Genomic DNA, 9,875 nt, shown 5'->3' with positions numbered 1-9,875 from the left:
TCAATATAACTCATAATAATAGCCCAAATAATTATTTTAAAGACCTAATAACATTACTATAATTATTTGAAAGCTATATTAAAAGTTGCGTAAGCATAGCTCACTTACAGCGGATTTTAAAGAAAACCGGGATTTGCTCGGAGCAGCGTTTCCGAAACCGAAAGACCCTTTTTCTCAGGACTCCGGGAGTCTCGGGGCTTCCTTAGGGTGCTAGGGGTTTCATCTAGGGTTTATGGGGCTTAAGGAGCTAGAGAGAGTGTGTAGATAGAGAGAGAGAGAAGAATTGAATTTGTGTGGAAAGAAGGCTGCACCTCGCACCCTTTTATAGCCCTGGAACCTCGGTTACGCTGGGCGTAATTCCGAGGTACGCTGGGCGTACTCTCGCATTGTACAACACGTGTCATACTTCGGATGGTGGTGCGTGGCTCATTTGGGTTCGCAGAGCATGGCTGTACGTTGGGCGTACCGAGGGCCAGGTGGCCGAATCCGAAGCGAGTACCCTGATCATAAATGGAGGGCTGGGATCGCGCCACGTCATCACTCTCCTCGTAGTTTCGCATTTTTCTTTCCCGATTTCTAAAAATCATAACTTTCGCATACGAGCTCCGTTTTCGGCGTTCTTTATATCCACACGAAGGTGGGAACGTACTCTACAACTTTCGTTTAGACTCCGTTGGCTAATTTTGACTCGATTTTAAATTTTATATTATTAACAGGCCGGGACAGGATTGGTCCGTTAAATCCTCATAACTTCTTCATCCGATGTCCATTTTCGCCTATCTATTTCTCATTACGCTACTCTTAACGAGATCTTCGATTCTTGTTTAGGTCGTGTCGGCTAAAAACCGCTCGATCTAATATTCGAATTTCGGGCTGTACACTGTTAATCTGAAACTTCGAAAAATCATAACTTCTTCATACGAAGTCAGATTTGGGCGTTATTTTTATCGATGTTCTTAGTTTAACATATTCTACGACTTTCGTTTAGATCGCTAAGGCTAAATCCCGCTCTATTGTAAATTCGCTATTTATGATTCCCGGTGTCGTGCCGGTTTTGCCGTAAAACTTTGACGGGCCATAACTCCTTCGTTATAACTCGGATTTCGGCGTTCTTTATTTATACGGAAACCTTGTGACATATTCTACAACTTGGTTAAGATTATTTGTTCTAAATAATCTTTTGTCGAAAAGTCGTTTTCGACCCCTATTGCCTCTAAATTGACTACCCCGGATCTACGGGCGTTACATGTTTCGATCGAGAAGATGAGAATGGGGTTTAGTCGATAGTTGAAGATGATTTTAGTAGGTGCGATGGGGAAGACATGGCGTCCAGAAGTTAATGACGTCTAGAAAGTTTTGTAATACTTAATTAGGATTAATCATAATCTTTAATTTTGGAAGGCTATTTTAGTATAATCATATGAAAATTTTATATCTAGATAAATTTTTAAATATTAGATTAATTTAAACCTAATTAAAGTATGAGTTTGGATATAGATATGAGTTTTATAGTTTAAAGTGGATACATATGTAATTTTAAAACTTGTAAGGACATAGAAATAGAATTTAGAGTTTGTAAATATACAAACAAAATTCTCTATTTCGAGTAAAGAGGTACTAAGGGAGAATTGCATAAATTAACCATTAAGAGATGTTACTTTAATCTTTTACTAGATTATGACAAATGTGGGGAAATGCATAAAAAACATAGAAACATCTACATATATTCCATAATAATTAAAAAATATATTTATGGGTAATGCTATTATTGAAATGTGAAGAAGATACAATGAAATCGATAAATATCTATAATCTTTGAAGGACCTCTTTGTAGTCAACATTTTTTGTTTTATTAGTTGAACGAACTTCCTCGTCACATAAGAGTACCTTCAACCCTTTTTTGTTTGTTACACAGGAAACAACTACATATGGCTGACCATGAGTGAAGACAGGTCTACGCAAGTATATTCCAACATTTGATAATGACTGTCCTTGACTTTTGTTAATGGTCATAGCGAAACAAACAGCTATGGGGAATTTCCTCCGCTGAAAATGAAATTGAATTTTTTTATCAGACATGCTTAACTTCATCCGAGGTATATAAGTAGTCTCGTTGAAAAATTATTGTTGATACCTTAGGAGTCCTTGATGAACCAGATCTCTTGAAACAATTTCTTCCTCCTTGTAAAACAATTTATGTTGACTAGTGTTCAAAATCAAATCTTATTGGTGAAAACTGTTATCAAACCAAAAAACAAATCAGTGTATCCATATATTAGAGTAAATTTTGAAAAGACTATGGAAAGAAAAAGCACTCAATTGAAAAACCTCCACAAAAGCTTATTTAACTTTCTTCAACTTATTTGACCCAAAAAGCTTATGAATCAAGAACACAAACATACTTATTTGACTTTCTTCAACTTATTTGAGCCAAAAAAACTCATGAATTAAGAACATAAACATACCTCTTTTACATGAACTACATGCTTTTCTTGGCAAGTACGCATACAAATCTTATGCTCTTCAACTGTCTTCAGGGATTTTTTTTCTAGCTTCATCCTGGAACAAAAATTAAATTTTGGAAAAGAGATGTGAAATCAGATCGTGAATAACTACATAACATATAAAAGAAAATTATGAAAAGAATAATATTAAAGTGAAAACACACCTGACTTGTATCTTTACCTCAGTTAGTTTCCCCTCATCTAGAACATCAAAAATGCTTGAAAGAAGTTTCTCATGTCCTTATTCTAATAAAAGACCCATAAAAAAATGCCACGTAGCACTTTTCTACACCTCTACTTTGCCACATGGAAACCATAATAAAATTCAGGTGTGCTCCTAACTCTTATGGAACGCCTCAGAGGTACATACTCATCTATCGGCTCAACAAGAGTTTCCTACTCGGGTTGATTGCTAGTGTTTGAGGTTCCTTCACCACTTAACTCTTGAAGTTCTTCAAGGTCAATTTGCCTCCTACTGTTTCCTTGGTTTATAAACGCTCTCTCTCTCTCTCTCTCTCAAGACCCCTCTCCTTGCTATAAAGACCACATTCTCACTGGGTCTATAGTAGAGATAGCCGAAGGAATTCTGTGGGTAGCCGATGAAAATACATCGCTCACTACGAGGTTCGAGCTTGTCCTGCGCCTTGCGTGTCACGAAAGCCTTGCAACCCCAAATCTTGATGTGGTCTAATTTGGAAACTTTCCCAGTCCACATATCGTGAGGTGTTTTTGCAACCTTCTTGGTAGGGACTAGATTAAGGATATGGGTGGCAGTCTCTAAGGCATACCCCTAGAATGAGATTGGTAATGAAGCTCGACTCATCATGGAACGAACCATGTCCAACAAGGTTCGATTGCGCCTCTCAGCCACACCATTAAGCTGTGGTGTTCTGGGAGGAATCAACTGTGAAACAATTCCACATTCCTTAAGATAGTCAAGGAACTTTGTACTAAGATACTCTCCTTCTTGATCGGATCGGAGCATCTTAATGTTCCTGCTCAACTGATTCTCCACTTCCTGTTTAAACTCTTTGAACTTGTCAAAGGTTTCTGAATCGTGCTTGATTAATTAGACATGACCATATCTATAATAATCATCAGTAAAAGTCACATAGAAGCGGTTAGCATCCCTTATGGCGGTTATGAAGGGTCCACACACATCTGTGTGTATGAGGTCCAACAAACCTTCGCCCCTATCACAAGTACCAGTGAAGGGTGGCTTTGTCATTTTTCCAAGCAAACAAGACTTGCAACTATCATCTGACCTTAAGTCAAATGACTCCAAGACTCCAGCCTTCTAGAGTTGGCCTATGCGCTCTTGTTGACATGTCCAAGACGACAGAGCCACAAGGATGCCTTATCCAAACTAGTGGAAGAATCAATGTGTAAAACATTATTTCCTAAGTTTTCTACAACATTCACAACTTCATACACACCATTACAAGGTAATGCTTTAAAGTAAAATACATCATTATAGAAAACATTAATAGCACCGATTTCATTATCAAACGAAAAGGTAACACCTTGTTTGTACAAGCCATGAAAAGAAATAATATTTCTTGCCATTTCAGACGAGTGACAACACTTATTCAAATCTAACACTAACCCACTACTGAGCAACAAATAATAAACTCCAATCCTGGTGACAGGTGAAGCTTTCCTATTCCTCATGATCACGTTTATCTTTCCGTGCTCCACATCCTCACTTCTTCTTAGGCACTGCAAATTAGAACATATATGAATACCGCAACCTGTATCAAGAACCCAAGAAGTAGTATGTGGTGAGTTATTAGACAATATAGTGTAAATACCTGCATTGGTAGGTTTGACCTTCCCATCCTTAACATCTTGCAGGTACTTGGGGCAGTTTTGCTTCCAGTGCCCCTTTTCCTGAAAATAGAAGCATTGAGCTTCCTTTGGGTTGGACGAAGGAGTGACAGAACCACCTTTGGTTCCACTTGAAGAGGAGCTAACATTAGTTTCCAGTGCCCCTTTCCCTTGGTACCCTTCGAAGGGGTTTTCCTCTTCTTCCTTCTACTTTGCCCACTTGCCAAGACAGGGTCGGTGTTAGGAGTAGGAGTAGTAACAACCGATTTACCCTGGAGACCACTTTAGGCGGTCTTCAAAAGTCTTTGAAGCTTGCTGAGTGTAACTTCCTCATTGTTCATGTGATATGTCATTCAGAATTGATCATAACAAGTAGGTAAGGAGTGCAGTATGATATCAATAGCCAACTCCTTCAACTTCAGCAAACGGTCCACATACCTTTGCATTTTTTATAAGTGGCCCGTGATGGATTCACCATCCTTCATTCGGGTTGTTATCATGGAAGAGATGATATCATACCTCTCTTGATGAACACTTTGATAGTAGTGGTCCATCAGATCCAAGTGCATCTCAAAGGGGTAAAAATCCTCATAGGACTTCTGGATTTCAGCTGTCAATATGGCCAACATGATACATGCCACTTTGGTAGCATCTCTCTTATGTGCCCTAAAGTCATCGATCTCCTCTGGAGTAGCAATAGACTCATCAATTTCTTTTAGCTCCTTGTCGAGGACATATTATTTGTCCTCATAACGCATGGCCATCCCGATGTTCCGGATCCAATCCATAAATTTGGAACCATCAAAGATGACTCTCCCACAAAGGTTCACGAGAGAGAAGGAGTTGGTAGGGTTTGAGCCAGAAGCAACATTGTTGGAAGACATCTGAAAAGAAGAAAGATAAGTTTAGAATAAATATGGAATCCTTAATAAGATACCCAAATGTAATATTAAGGCTAGGACCCAACACAATACTTTAAAACTTGGAAGAGGGATGCCGTAATCTAAGCTATAAAATATTTGAAGGTAGGCAAATGACGATTCACCAATTTCCACCATAAAAATGAAATAAATTATTAGGTTTTAATTGAAACTCCTAGATCTTTTGAGATTCATTGAAATTTTCAATGGCATGTTTAAATCTCGATTCTACCCTCTAAAGTTTGTGACTGGGATGCCGAGAATCACAAACAAGGTGTGAATAACCATGCAAATTAACTTGGTACCCTTAATCTTTATCACCTAATCGATGTGTCGGTTACCCACACACGCTCCACCGATCTGTGATAAATATTAAGTCACCCTTTGCCACTCTTACTAGTCCATGTTAGTGTCCCGGTTACTCACACACGCTCCACCAATGACTTGGTAATGTACAAAGTGTAATTTCATGGTTAGCACCAAATTCACATTTTCCTAAAGTAACTAAGATTGGGAATTAATAAAAGGTTTAGTTACTTTATTTATCATTATACCTTTTAATGAGAATTATAGTCCTTGTCCTACTCGTTCAGATAGGGCTGTCAAATCAGGCAGTCGTGTCGTGTTTTGGTCTGACACAACACGACACCACAATGTTTTGTATAACACAAACACGATACGAAATGATGTCGTGTTTTTTTTCATTAACACAAAAACGAACCAATAAAAATACAACAACACGACACGACACGACAAAGATAATATTACATAACTATTAGTGTATTTCATTCATACTTAAAAATATATAACACGAGAAAAACGACAAACACGAAAAACCCGACAACCACATGCTTAATCGTGTCGATTTTTGAACACGGACACGACATCGTGTTTTTTAATCTTGACACGAACACGACACGAACACGAATTCAAATTTTGATTTCATCCCGATTTCGTTTCGTTTCATGTATTTTTGTCGTGTCGTGTCATAAATTGACACCCCTACGTTTAGATAATGACCCTCCACCAGTCAAGGAAGCGGCGGGTAAGAGTGGACACTTATTAAGCTGTCATTTTATAGGCAACAACCTTATACCCCCATTATAGACCAGCTTCAAGAATGAGGCCTACTAATGGTAAAACTGACTTGCTCTTATATATATATATGTATATATATATATATATATATATATATATATAGAATTAAGTTCATTTGAGAACAGTATTTATTGTGAGAACGTGAGAACATCATTTGTATGCTATTATTCTTGTTTGAATTTAATATGTATAGTATTGTAGTAATTAAAATATGAATATATTCAATTTTATATTGTCATTCTACTATAAAATTTATATATATATATATATATATATATATATATATATATATATATATATATATATGTAGTAATTTAGTATATTCTAATGTGAATGTTAAATATGTGACTCTTCATATATTCAATGATGAATAATGTCATAAAGTTGTAGATACTAAATTTTAATGTGAATATTAATGTGTGATTGTTCATATATTTGTTGATGAATAATGTTATAACGTTGTATATACAAAATTCATAGCAGAATAGTAACATAAAGTAGTGTTCTCACGTTCTCACAATAAATATTGTTCTCACATGAACCTAACCCTATATATATATATATATATATATATATATATATATATATATATATATATAATACTATAAAGTATAAGAGTTGAATTTTAACTTTTAAAACTCTAGGGTATCGAATTAAAGTTTTCTAAAGTGACTTTACAAATTCCAAAACTTGAGGGCAAGATTTGAAACTATTCAAAATCTTTCATTTCATAACTTATGAGTTTAATGGTCTATTAAAAGGAAGACTCTTCATTTTATGTAACCTATGGTTCTTTAATGGATCTTTAAAAGAAATGACTTTTGGTAATCCATAACTTGAGGACAAATTATGGACTCCATTAAAAACATTTAGATCAAGAATTAAACTAACAAATAATTTGCAAATGATTCCTATGATCTACCAAGACTCATAAGTGTATGAACATTCATATCAACAATTTCAAGAATCATATAAACACACATAAAATTTGAAATTTTGATAATAACCTTTGAAATTGGATTAGCATAATCATTACCACATCAAATACGGGTTTTATAAGTCCAAAACAGTTTAGTGTAATGCTTCTAATCCAATTCCATCTTAAAAACTCGAAAAACTACACTCTGGGCCTCCTACTCGTCGAGTGCACGAACCTACTCGACGAGTAGGATGAAGATACACTTGGGCTCGTCGAGTCCCCCATTGCACTCGGCGAGTCCACTGAACAGTGAACAGTTTTCGAAATTTTCAAGCATTTTGTATCAAGTATATAGAAAACAAGCCTAGGCTCTGATACCACTGATGGGTTTTAAGCAATCTAACACTCCTATGGTGTGCATGCAACCCTAGAAACCTTGGATCTATGTTTTCTCTAATATACATGCAAATTTGTTTTTCCAATATTCTTATCCTAACTAGCATGTTATAGGGAACTTGCAATATAAAAAACTAGTAGAATAACATACATTTGTGTGTTGCTTGATTCCTTAAGACTCTATAAGCCTAGCACCCCAAGTGTGATGCCTCAAATGTTTCACACAACACCACAACACTTGGAATAACTTGAGATAAGAACACTTTGAGCACAAAATCGGCTAGCCCTCACCCTTACTGTCTTAGTGCCGATTTTGCTAGCCTATAGGGTCTTTATATAGTGTGCCACATGTAGGGTTACACCATGTAAACCCTAATGTGCATAGCTTTTCATATTCCCATGATCCATGGAGCACCCAATACGTCCTAGCCCAATCTAGTGAATCATGGATCATAAGCCCACAATATAAGAATGAAATATTTACACAATCAATCCGCATATATTTAATTAGTCTCTTTTGATCACAAAATTAATTCCAAATTAATTCTTGATCAATACTAATTAAACAATATGAATCATATTAATATTAACAAATCATAAGTGTCCTTATTCTCATTTTGTCTATCCAAATGTTGAGATGTCATGCAACCCAAATGGACCATACCAAGCCGGGTCAAGTACATACCAAATATAGTTATGGACTTAGACACCTTATCCAACACCATCTACTAATAGGGTAGCTCTGACAACTAGCAATCTACAAGTTACAAAGCATCCATCTCCATCATCTCCATTCCAAATCTAAAAAAGAAAAAGAAAAAAAGTTTAGAGACGAAAATATTACACCTTCAACTACCTTGGTGATGGTTTTCGCCGGCGTCACCTGGTTTTGGTTTTGACGATCAATCTGTGGTGGTACATTTAAACAAACCAGAAAAAAAAAATTATTAGTTACCTAAAGAAAAAATTAACAAATTATTGGATATAAGGAAGTGCCTTTGAAGAACCCTTAGAGTGGTGCGTTGAAAAATCGATTCATGGGTGTTTTGATTTTGATTGATTGCGCCATCGATCCCTCTGGAGGCGAGGTAAGCTTGCGTGGTGTGGACTGTGGTGGCTATCATGTCTTCTGCGGTGGGGGACCCCGAATCTATGAAGCTTGAGATGAAGAAGAAACATAGAGAAGAAGCGTCATGTATTAGGCAGTGGAGCGATCGGGGAAAAAAGAAACAGGGGATAAAAGAGGCGGTGTATGGTTGAACCTGATCAAAATAAGCGGTGATGAAAATACATCGAGGTACCGATTGGATTTAGAGGTGGTGGATCATAAATGGAAGATATGTGTCCAATGGATCATAAATGCAAGGCGGTGGGAAAGACCATCATAAAAAGATTACGAAGGAAAAAAAATTAAAGGAAACAAAAGAAATCCACAAATAAAAACAAAGTACTGTTTCTAAAGAGGCCTTAGATTTAAGATATTATATAATAACAACATGATAATTTTTAATAGCATATATTTATATATATTTTTAAATATGTAATTGTATTTTTCGCAATGTGTGGCCTTTCGCCTAATTTTTAATAAAATTTAGATATAGTTATGTAACATTTCACAAGATTCTAATATTAAATTACAATCATTCAATGCATGGGTAGAGAGGCTAGTGGGTGTTGTGCCCCCCTAATTCCATTGACATTAGTATATTACTACTCAAAGCCCATCAACTATATACTCCATCTCTTTCAAAGCCTACCATCAATTGTATGCTTCATCTCATTCTATATGTATTAAAATGTAATAAATTTTATTGGATATTAATGTTTTGTTATATATTATTCATTATTTATTACTTAACTTTTTCAAAAAACATTAAAGTTATAACTAACTCACATACAATATAGACATATATCTCACTCAAACCGTTTATTTTATATATATATATATATATATATATATATATATATATATATATATATATATATATATTATGATGTATGTCTAAGCTCCCGTTAATCTAAAATTCTAGCTCCGTTCCTGATGCAATGCAAATGCAACACAAAAGTTGTAAATTTGACAATTTTTTTAACAAATAATCCCATATTTGTATACTAAAAAGACATTTCAAAGAGTTTAGTAGTCTTGCTTGTCCATTTGGAGACATGAAGCCAATTCTGAATTTTGGATTATGATCAAAAGACTTTTCGATA

The sequence above is a fragment of the Lactuca sativa genome, chromosome 1 (genome assembly GCF_002870075.4).
Source record: "Lactuca sativa cultivar Salinas chromosome 1, Lsat_Salinas_v11, whole genome shotgun sequence".
NCBI lineage: Eukaryota > Viridiplantae > Streptophyta > Magnoliopsida > Asterales > Asteraceae > Lactuca > Lactuca sativa.
Note: the sequence above shows the minus strand (reverse complement) of the source record.